We start from the raw sequence: 8,582 nt of genomic DNA, 5'->3' as shown, positions 1-8,582 counted from the left end.
TGCACTAAACTAGATAATGTCCTCTACAGAGGACAGAAGTCTGTGCCTAGGGTCGCAAAAAGAGGATATAATAATGATTGTAAAAAATACAGAAAAAAAATGTAATTGAAATTAAATACATTGTTTTGAACAATGACTGATACAAAAAAAAAAAAAAAAATTAAAAATAAAAATATTTACTATAAGTATAGGAATTTTACAGGAACCACAAGCTATCAAAGGCTGTTCACAGATTCTTTATCAGCGTTCCACTCAGAAGAATTTAACACGCATGTTTTTGAATATGGTACCAGGAAAACTTTACATCCTCATTTACAGTCGGAATGTGGGTTTCCTTTTCTTTCCTGAGAATGGAAACCCATGACGGTAATGCTGGGGGACTAGGTTGAGCCAAAGCAGGAGTTTCATTCCTCCCTGATTGATCGGGTTTCACACATCAGAAAAAGATGCAGCAGCTACTGCTTACGTTGATAGTATGGACTGGAGCGAGCGTCACACTTTTATAACAATGACCTTGACCAGAAGTTTTAGGATCCTCTTCATCCTAAATCCTCTCCTCCACAATCTGTGCTCCTTCTAGTCCTTCAGTTCAGGGCTTTATTGGCATTTCATTCAGGGCAAAAACAGGAGCTGCTCTGATTCGTGTCATCATCCTAAACTAAACTGACTGTAAAGGGTTCACTGGGTTAAATCAAAGGAGGATCTAGCATGTCTCAAGGGCTCTGGGGTGTAGAGTGGGATCTGTTTGCTCTGCTGGGAATTGTATGGATGAAAATCTGCAGGAATTCAGGAAAAAGTCGACTGTTCATATGATGGATCTCAGAGAGGGAAAAAACCATGAGTCCCTGAGAGGGTGAGACTTATGACACAACATCCAAAACTAAATGCTGCTTTTTATTAGAATATAAGGCTGTGATATGTGGGGCTGTTTTCTGAGTGAAACATTTGCCATTATTACAGAAGCATAGAGAGTGTGATAGATGTATGAACAGTTTTACACTGAACTTATACTGAAGCTTGTATAATTATTGGTGTGGCATGGTGTGGTCTCTTTGTTGCTTTGTCGCATAGTTCTTCTCTGTGAGTTTATTAATGCAGGGGTGATTTAATGATCTTGAAGCTCATCATGTTTGTGCAGACCTAATGTGTGTGGAGGTCTTCTCGTCTGCAGCCTGGGCTTGAAGACTGCCTGGAGGCAAACCTCTGTGTTGTGCGAAAAGTCTCTAGGATCCATATGAATGTTGCTTTTGAATATCCATTGGCTTACACTTTTTTTTGTTTTTTTTATTTTATCCAATAAAAAGAAATCCTAGAAAACATGTGTAGTGAAATTAAAGCTTTGTTCTGATGCCTTGTATACAAACACATAAGAAATGAGAAAATGCTTCCAGTTTTTCTTCTAGTTCAGAATCAGAATCAGAAAGAGCTTTTATTGCCAAATATGCCTTGCCATACAAGGAATTTGTGATTTAGTGACATAACATCCAGTACACAGAGAACAAACAACAACACAGAGACTAGACAAAAAAAATTGCAAATACAATAATTGTATTAAGCAGTGGTGCTATAGATGGGGTAATGGAATAGAATAGAGTAAGATGCAGAGATGTACTTGGATGGAGGGTAACAAATAAATATAAAGGATATTGCACCTTTTTATTGCATAAGTGGGGAACATTTAACTGTTCATGAAGTAGATTGCCTGAGGGAGGAACCTGTTCTTGCGTGCCTGACTGTCCTGGTATTTGGGGCTCTGTACGCCGGCCAGATGGCAAAAGATCAAAAAGGGGTAACTTGGGTGTGTGGGGATCCAGAGTGATTTTCTGAGCCCTTTTCCTCACGAACTCTAGGTGATGGTATACAGTTTTTGAAGTGTGGACAGGGCCAGCACCAATAATCCTTTCAGCAGTCCGAACCGTTTTCTCATGTGTAGTCTTCATGATGTCTAATTTGTAGCTGAACCAAACCAGAGACAGTTATTGAAGTGTGCACAGGACAACTCAATGACAGCTGAGTAGAACTTTTTCAGCAGCTCCTGTGGCAGGTTTAACTGCCTCCGCTGGCAAAGGAAGTACAACCTTGTTGGGCCGTTTTTCACAATGGAGTCAATGTGAATGTCCCACTTCAGGTCCTAGAGAGTGGTGGTCCCAGGAATCTGAATGACTCCACTGCAGCCACAGTGCTGTTTCATGATGTTGTGAGTGTGGGGTGAGTGCAGGGGGTTTCTTCTGAAGTCATGACAGGCCACGATCATCTCCACTTTTTTTATGAGCGTGTTCAGCTCCAGGTTGTTAAGAACTGCACCAGACAGCCAGCTGCTCAACCTCTTGTCTGTAACATACTCATCACTGTCCTGAATGAGGCCGATGAGTTGTGGTGTCGTCTAGCAAACTTCAGGAGCTTGACAGAGGGGTCTTTGGAGGTGCAGTCGTATGGTGTAAGAGGGAGAAGAAGCAGTGGGGAGAGAACACATCCCTGAGGGGCACCCAGTGTTGGTGGAGGAGGAGCATGTTGGACATGAATTTCCCCAGTCTCACTAGCTGCTGACCTTATCTGTCACGAAAGCTGGTGAATCCACTGACAGATAGAGCTAGGATAATAGCGCTGGGGGTCAGTTTGGTCTGGAGGACTGTTGGGATGATGGTGTTGAAAGCCGAACTAAAGTCCACAAACAGGATCCTCACATAAGTCCTGTATGTTGTGTGTCCAGATGTTGCAGGATGAATTGGGTTGCAGTCGCCATGTTGATTGCATCATCCAGCCGGACCTGTTTGCTTGGTAACAAAACTGCAGGGGGTCGGGGGGCCGTAATGGTGCCAGTGATGTCCTTCAGATAAGCCCAGAACGGCAGTTTTTTTTTCAAACTTTTCATGAACGACCGAGACGTTAGACGGGCCACAGGTCTGTAGTCGTTAAGGGCTTCCTGTTATCTCTTGGGTTTCTTTGGAATGGGGATGATGGTGGAGCGTTTTGAAGCAGGAAGGTCACTTTCACACAACTCCAGAGATCTGTTGAGGACCTTTTGGCCTGACGAAGATGTCTCAGTTTTTGCTGTAAACCATGGCTTATCACTGTTGAAATGTTAAATAAGTCCTGGAATACAATACATATATCCTCACACAAAAACTAATATATCAATGTTACAGTCTCTGTGAGTTCATCCAGACTGGGTGGTAGCAGCTTCACAAAAAAACAAAAAAAACCCAATCAGGTGAGGTCACAACAAGCTTGGTAAATCCTGCTCTGTTTCGTTGGTCCATCTCATTCACAGTCTTTACTACAGTGTTTAAGCAATATTGAAGTTTCTGGCCTGTAGGTTTGTATAAGATGAACTAGTGCAGCGATCAAACACGTCCCAGAGCTGCTCGTGGGAACAGAGTGGATGATGCATCCTGGTAACATTGTGTAACAGTGATGCGCAATATATTACTGTCTCTGTGGGCCATGTATCCATGCTGGTCTTGTATGTTTGGCAGATTCACAGGAGAGATTGGCTTTATTAAAGTTCTCCCAAGAAAGATTAAGAATGGAGTCCAGGGTGTTGTTGTTGACTGTCTCCGTGATCTGATCAGAGAGTTCTGTAAAGCCAGGCTTAACGTGCGCTTGGCGGAGGGATGTAACACAGCCCCCAGATATGAACTAGTGAAAACTCCCTCAGCGACTAGAATGGCTTTCAGTTTACAAAAATGCACTTCTAGGTCTGAACAGCAGCATCGTCTTTAACATTCGTTACATCTGTACGGGCCACGCGTTCAGTGTGATGTACAAAGCATGTCCGCGCCGCCCTGTTGCACGATTTCCCTGTTGAAACAGCTTGAAAGGTCTGGCATATAGAGCGCGCGGTTGTGGATGGCGTCATTCATCCAGTTTCTTCTGTTGAAACCACAGAGGCAGGCAGCGTGTGAGAAATCCTTATTTGTCTCGGGATAGCCAGAAGGATTTTTGTACTCGTTTTGTTGGGTAGAGAGTTGAGATTTGCCATTATGGTGGCTAGGTCAACGGCGCTTCGAAATCCATCGCCTTCGCTGAGTCTAACGAGTGCACTCTTCTTGCTTCCTCCATTCTGTGCTTCTTGAAGCATTTGATCAGCCGACACGGCTCCAGCCTACAACAGACGTTTCACGTAAAACGTCTGTAATAGATTTAAGGTCGATCCAGTTAAAAGATTCTGTGGTGTGTTCTGCCGAATGTTCAGTCAGTTCATCGCGCGAGTGCAACTGATCGTGTTTGACAAACAAAAAACAATCGGAAAAACGCACAAAATCAGTAGAAACACTGGAGAGCCAAAGACTGAAGTCAGCCGTGTGCAGTGCCATCGAGAGCATTATATCATTATAGATGTTTATATTATATTATATAATATATATATAGATATCACGTATATATATATATATAGTATATAATTAGGGCTGTCAAATGATTAATCACGATTAATCACAATCCAAAATAAAAGTTTTGTTTACATAAATTATGTGTGTAGTACTGGTGTATATTTAATTATGTATATATAACATACACACACCATGCATGCTATATATTTTAAGAAGAATATGTTATGTTTATGATATTAAGATATAATTCCATATATAATATAAAATATAAGAATATAAATCGACATAAATGTATATACATGTAAATATTTTCTAAATAGATAATTTTATGTGGTGTGTATTTATATATACATAATAACATATAGCCCTGTACAGTCATACATATATTATTGTAAACAAACTGTTATTTTGGATGTGATTTAATCGTGATTAATCATTTAACAGCCCTAATATATATATATATAATATATATATATATCTATATATATATATATATATATATAAGATATATATATATATATATATATTATAGTATAGATTATACTATATATATCACTTTGCTTGCTGGTTAGGTAGATTAGGAAACTTTATTAATCCGCCATAAGGGGAGACTCATCTTGCCACTATTGTAGCACATCGCCGGATTTCTTTATTACAAACAACACAATAAATAATTAGACAATAGACACATCACAATCGATCAAAAAATAAAAAAAATCAACACTCATCTGTACAAATCAATGAAATGAAACACTGGAACAAACTGATCAGCACAGATTTTCCAGAGTAATGGGTGAATACCATCGAAAAGCGGGTCGTTTTTGCCTTTAACTGCTGGTGACTCTCACTTCCAGTAATGTCCACGAATCCAAAATTTCAATGTGATGATCTTCGAGGCCACCCTCTTTCTCACTTTTGGCTTTGTGACATGGTTCTCCCATATGCTGGAACATGTATGGATCATCAGCCAGAATTGCTAGAAATGGATCCATTGGATGAAGTTCGCTCTTGGAGATACATTTTGATACCATTCTTTATTTCATGGCATGTTTTTGGTATAAAAGGTCGAGTAAAAAGAATAGAACAATGCAGGAAATATTCATAGAACTCACTACCATCTTGGTTGAAAATCAACCCCACACAACATGGATGGTCACAGGATGCTTCATTGTTGGCCACAACACAGGACCTAAATGGTAGCGTTCACCTGTTTCTTCTCCAAACAATCGATTTTCCAGATGTCCCAAACAGTCGGAAGTGAGATTCCTCAAGATTTGCAACCAGTCATTCTGCTGTCGGCAACATCGCTCGTGTACTTCGCTGCAGAGTTTCAGTCGGTGGCGCAATGGTGGAGCATTTTCTTCGGAGAGAATGGCGAATTGGATGGGCGCGGCTTTCTTGCACCCAGCGCATGGCCATTGTCCAAAGTCTTGAGCCAACCTGCTGTGCCTATTCCTGACGATGTCCTCAGGAGGAGAGCGTTGCCTGTTGCCGTCTCGCTGAGTCCTCATGAGGATACGGTCCTGTTCCGTAGCTGACTCCTCAGGAGGAGACGGTCGCTGTTCCGTGAGCTGACTCCTCATGTGGAGACGAGTCCCTGTTCCGTAGCTGACGTCTGCGGGAGGAGTACGGTCCTGTTCGTAGTACTGACTCCTCAGGAGGAGACGGTCCCTGTTTCGCGTAGCTGAGTCCTTCCTGTAGGAGACGGGTCGCTGTTCCGGAGCTGACTTCCTCGGAGGAGACGTGTTCCTGTTCCGTAGGCTGACTCCTCAGGAGGAGTACGTCCTGTTGCCGAGCTGACATCCTCGGGATGAGACGGTCCCTGTCCGTAGGCTGACTCCGTCAGGTGAGACAGTCCGGTGCCCTAGCTGACTCCGCCAGAGGAGACGGTCCTGGGTCCGTAGCTGACTCCCTGGAGGAAACGTCGTTCCGTGCTTGATTACTCAGGAGGAGACGGTCCTGTCCGTCTGACTCCTCAGGAGAGACGGTCCTGTTCCGTAGCGGACACTCCTCATGAGGGATACGGTCGTGTTCTGTAGCTGAGTCCTCAGGAGGAGACGGTCCCTGGTTCCGTAGCTGACTCCTCAGGTGGAGACGTTTCTGTTTCTGTAGCTGACTCCCTCAGGAGGAGACAGTCCCCTGTTTCCGTATCGACCTCTCAGAAGAGATGGGCCCGTGGAACTTGCTGGACACTTTGAGGCATCCTGAAGACTGTTTCCTGCAGTCAAACTTCTCCCTTTAAGGTTTTTTATGATCCCGTAAAAAGTTCTTTCAGTGGGAATATTCTTTGTACAAGTTCCTTGAATTGGACCATTTTGATGCAAAGTGATGGAGGCTGCACGGATTCTTTGGAGGTAACCCTTGTAAAAAAAACAAAAATGAAATTGGGGAAACACTTCTTCCCTCCTTTTAATCAATCAGTCCGCTCTTTAACAATCTAAAATTTTTGATAGTGATTAACCTACTAGTACCCATTCCACACTTTCACAACCGCTTAAGCAGCAAACTTTGCAAAACACAAAATTTTATTCATTGCCAAAAACTTTTGGTCATTACTGTAGACAAGTTGTGCCGCCTCTACTGCCATGACATCATTGTAAAAGTGAAAACACAAACAGCATAAAGAAAAAAATTATTACATTACAAAATTAAAAGGAAGCTGCTACACAGGGTCCTTTTTTAAAAAACAGGCCTTTAAGTTGTGCGAACGATCTGCCATGGCTGGTGCTTCTATTTGATTTGTGTCTCGTACGCAAATCCAATATGCTGGTAGTGATGATTTCTTTTCTGAACCATCAGTGTCTGCAGTGTTTTTAAAATTTTAGTTCAGTGCGCTCACTTGGAACCTCAAAACCCAAGGGCGTACTTTTAAAAGGCACTTTTCCCCCTGGGATGGGTACGCTCTCTTCAATAGTATCCCCTCGGTTTAAAGGGTTTCCCAAATTTAGCCGTACTGATACTAAAATGCGTAAATACTGCAGATCGTGATTTGGTCAGAGAGAATTGTCACTAACCAGATTAAAAGACTTGCTTTTAAAAAAAAATGAAATATGAAATGGCCCCTTTACAATGTGTCACAGCAGTAGAAGCAGCAAACTAGTTAATTCCCACCCCCTTTTAAGTTGTACCATGAACGGGAAAGCATCATATGTTTTTAAAATAAAACAAGTCAATCATTTCCCCTTCCCTTGTGGACAAGTCACCATTTGCTTAAAAGAGGCAAGATAGCTGTAACGATGAGGTGTGCAACAAGTGGGGATCCAAAATCAAGGCTTATTCCATAGAACATGTCAAGAAAGGCAAGGGTTACACATCACAACAATCACATCCAAGGCAAGACAAAGAGTAATCCACAAGGAAGCAAATTTTCCCGGGCAGGCAGCAAACATCATAAACAAGGAAACAGTCTAAGGGTCAAAACACAAAGAAAAATAAGGAACCAGGGAAACTAGAAAACACGGAATGGCTAAACAATCACCACAGAGTGGTGTGGTGTGTGTGTTGTGTGTGCATGTGGTGTGCGTGTTGCACCTCTTGGCCTGATCTAACCCTTCTTTTAAATGTTTTGTTCCTCCTAAATTTTCCTCTTTTTTTTCTCCGATCTCCTCTCTCTATAATTGATCTTGCTAAATCCACCTGTGCACTCACTGAGCGATTTTTTTCCGTTTTTTCCCTATTCCTTTTTAGCACGACCCTTACTGCTTTGTGCCCGCGAGTGTGTTTTTGGGACTCGGTCTGGGCCTGTGTCAGAAGCATTTGAATATTGCTTACTGCACCTTTATGAAATGGAGCATTAACAAGATCGGATCATGACAGAATCGAATCTCATGTTTTTCACACAAAAATTTAGTAACTTAACATTACCATAACAATCTAAACAAACTAACATACAAACACTCATACATAGGTGGAGTTTAAATGGATGAATGAAACCGTTAGACAAAAACCCAAAAAACCCTTATTGGAAAATGATTCAGTTAAACACCCGGTGAAACCATCAACCTGTTTTTTAATAATTAAATAATAATACATTTTATTTTAAAGGGGTCAGGGGGGCATTCCACAAATGTGGGGCCCGCAGTACAAAAGGCCCTATCCTCCCATTGTCCTTAGTCTGGTTCTGGGTATGTGGAGGGGGTGGAGTGAGTGGAATGGGAGGGAATGGGTTTAACAAGAAAGATGATTTTGACTTCTCAACAAGGTTGTTCATCCCTCGTAAGCTGAAATCCGGGAACTGACAGAGGCTGCACA

The sequence above is a fragment of the Cyprinus carpio genome, chromosome A10, assembly GCF_018340385.1.
Source record: "Cyprinus carpio isolate SPL01 chromosome A10, ASM1834038v1, whole genome shotgun sequence".
NCBI lineage: Eukaryota > Metazoa > Chordata > Actinopteri > Cypriniformes > Cyprinidae > Cyprinus > Cyprinus carpio.
The sequence above is the reverse complement of the archived record's forward strand: the minus strand, read 5'-3'. Positions refer to the sequence as shown.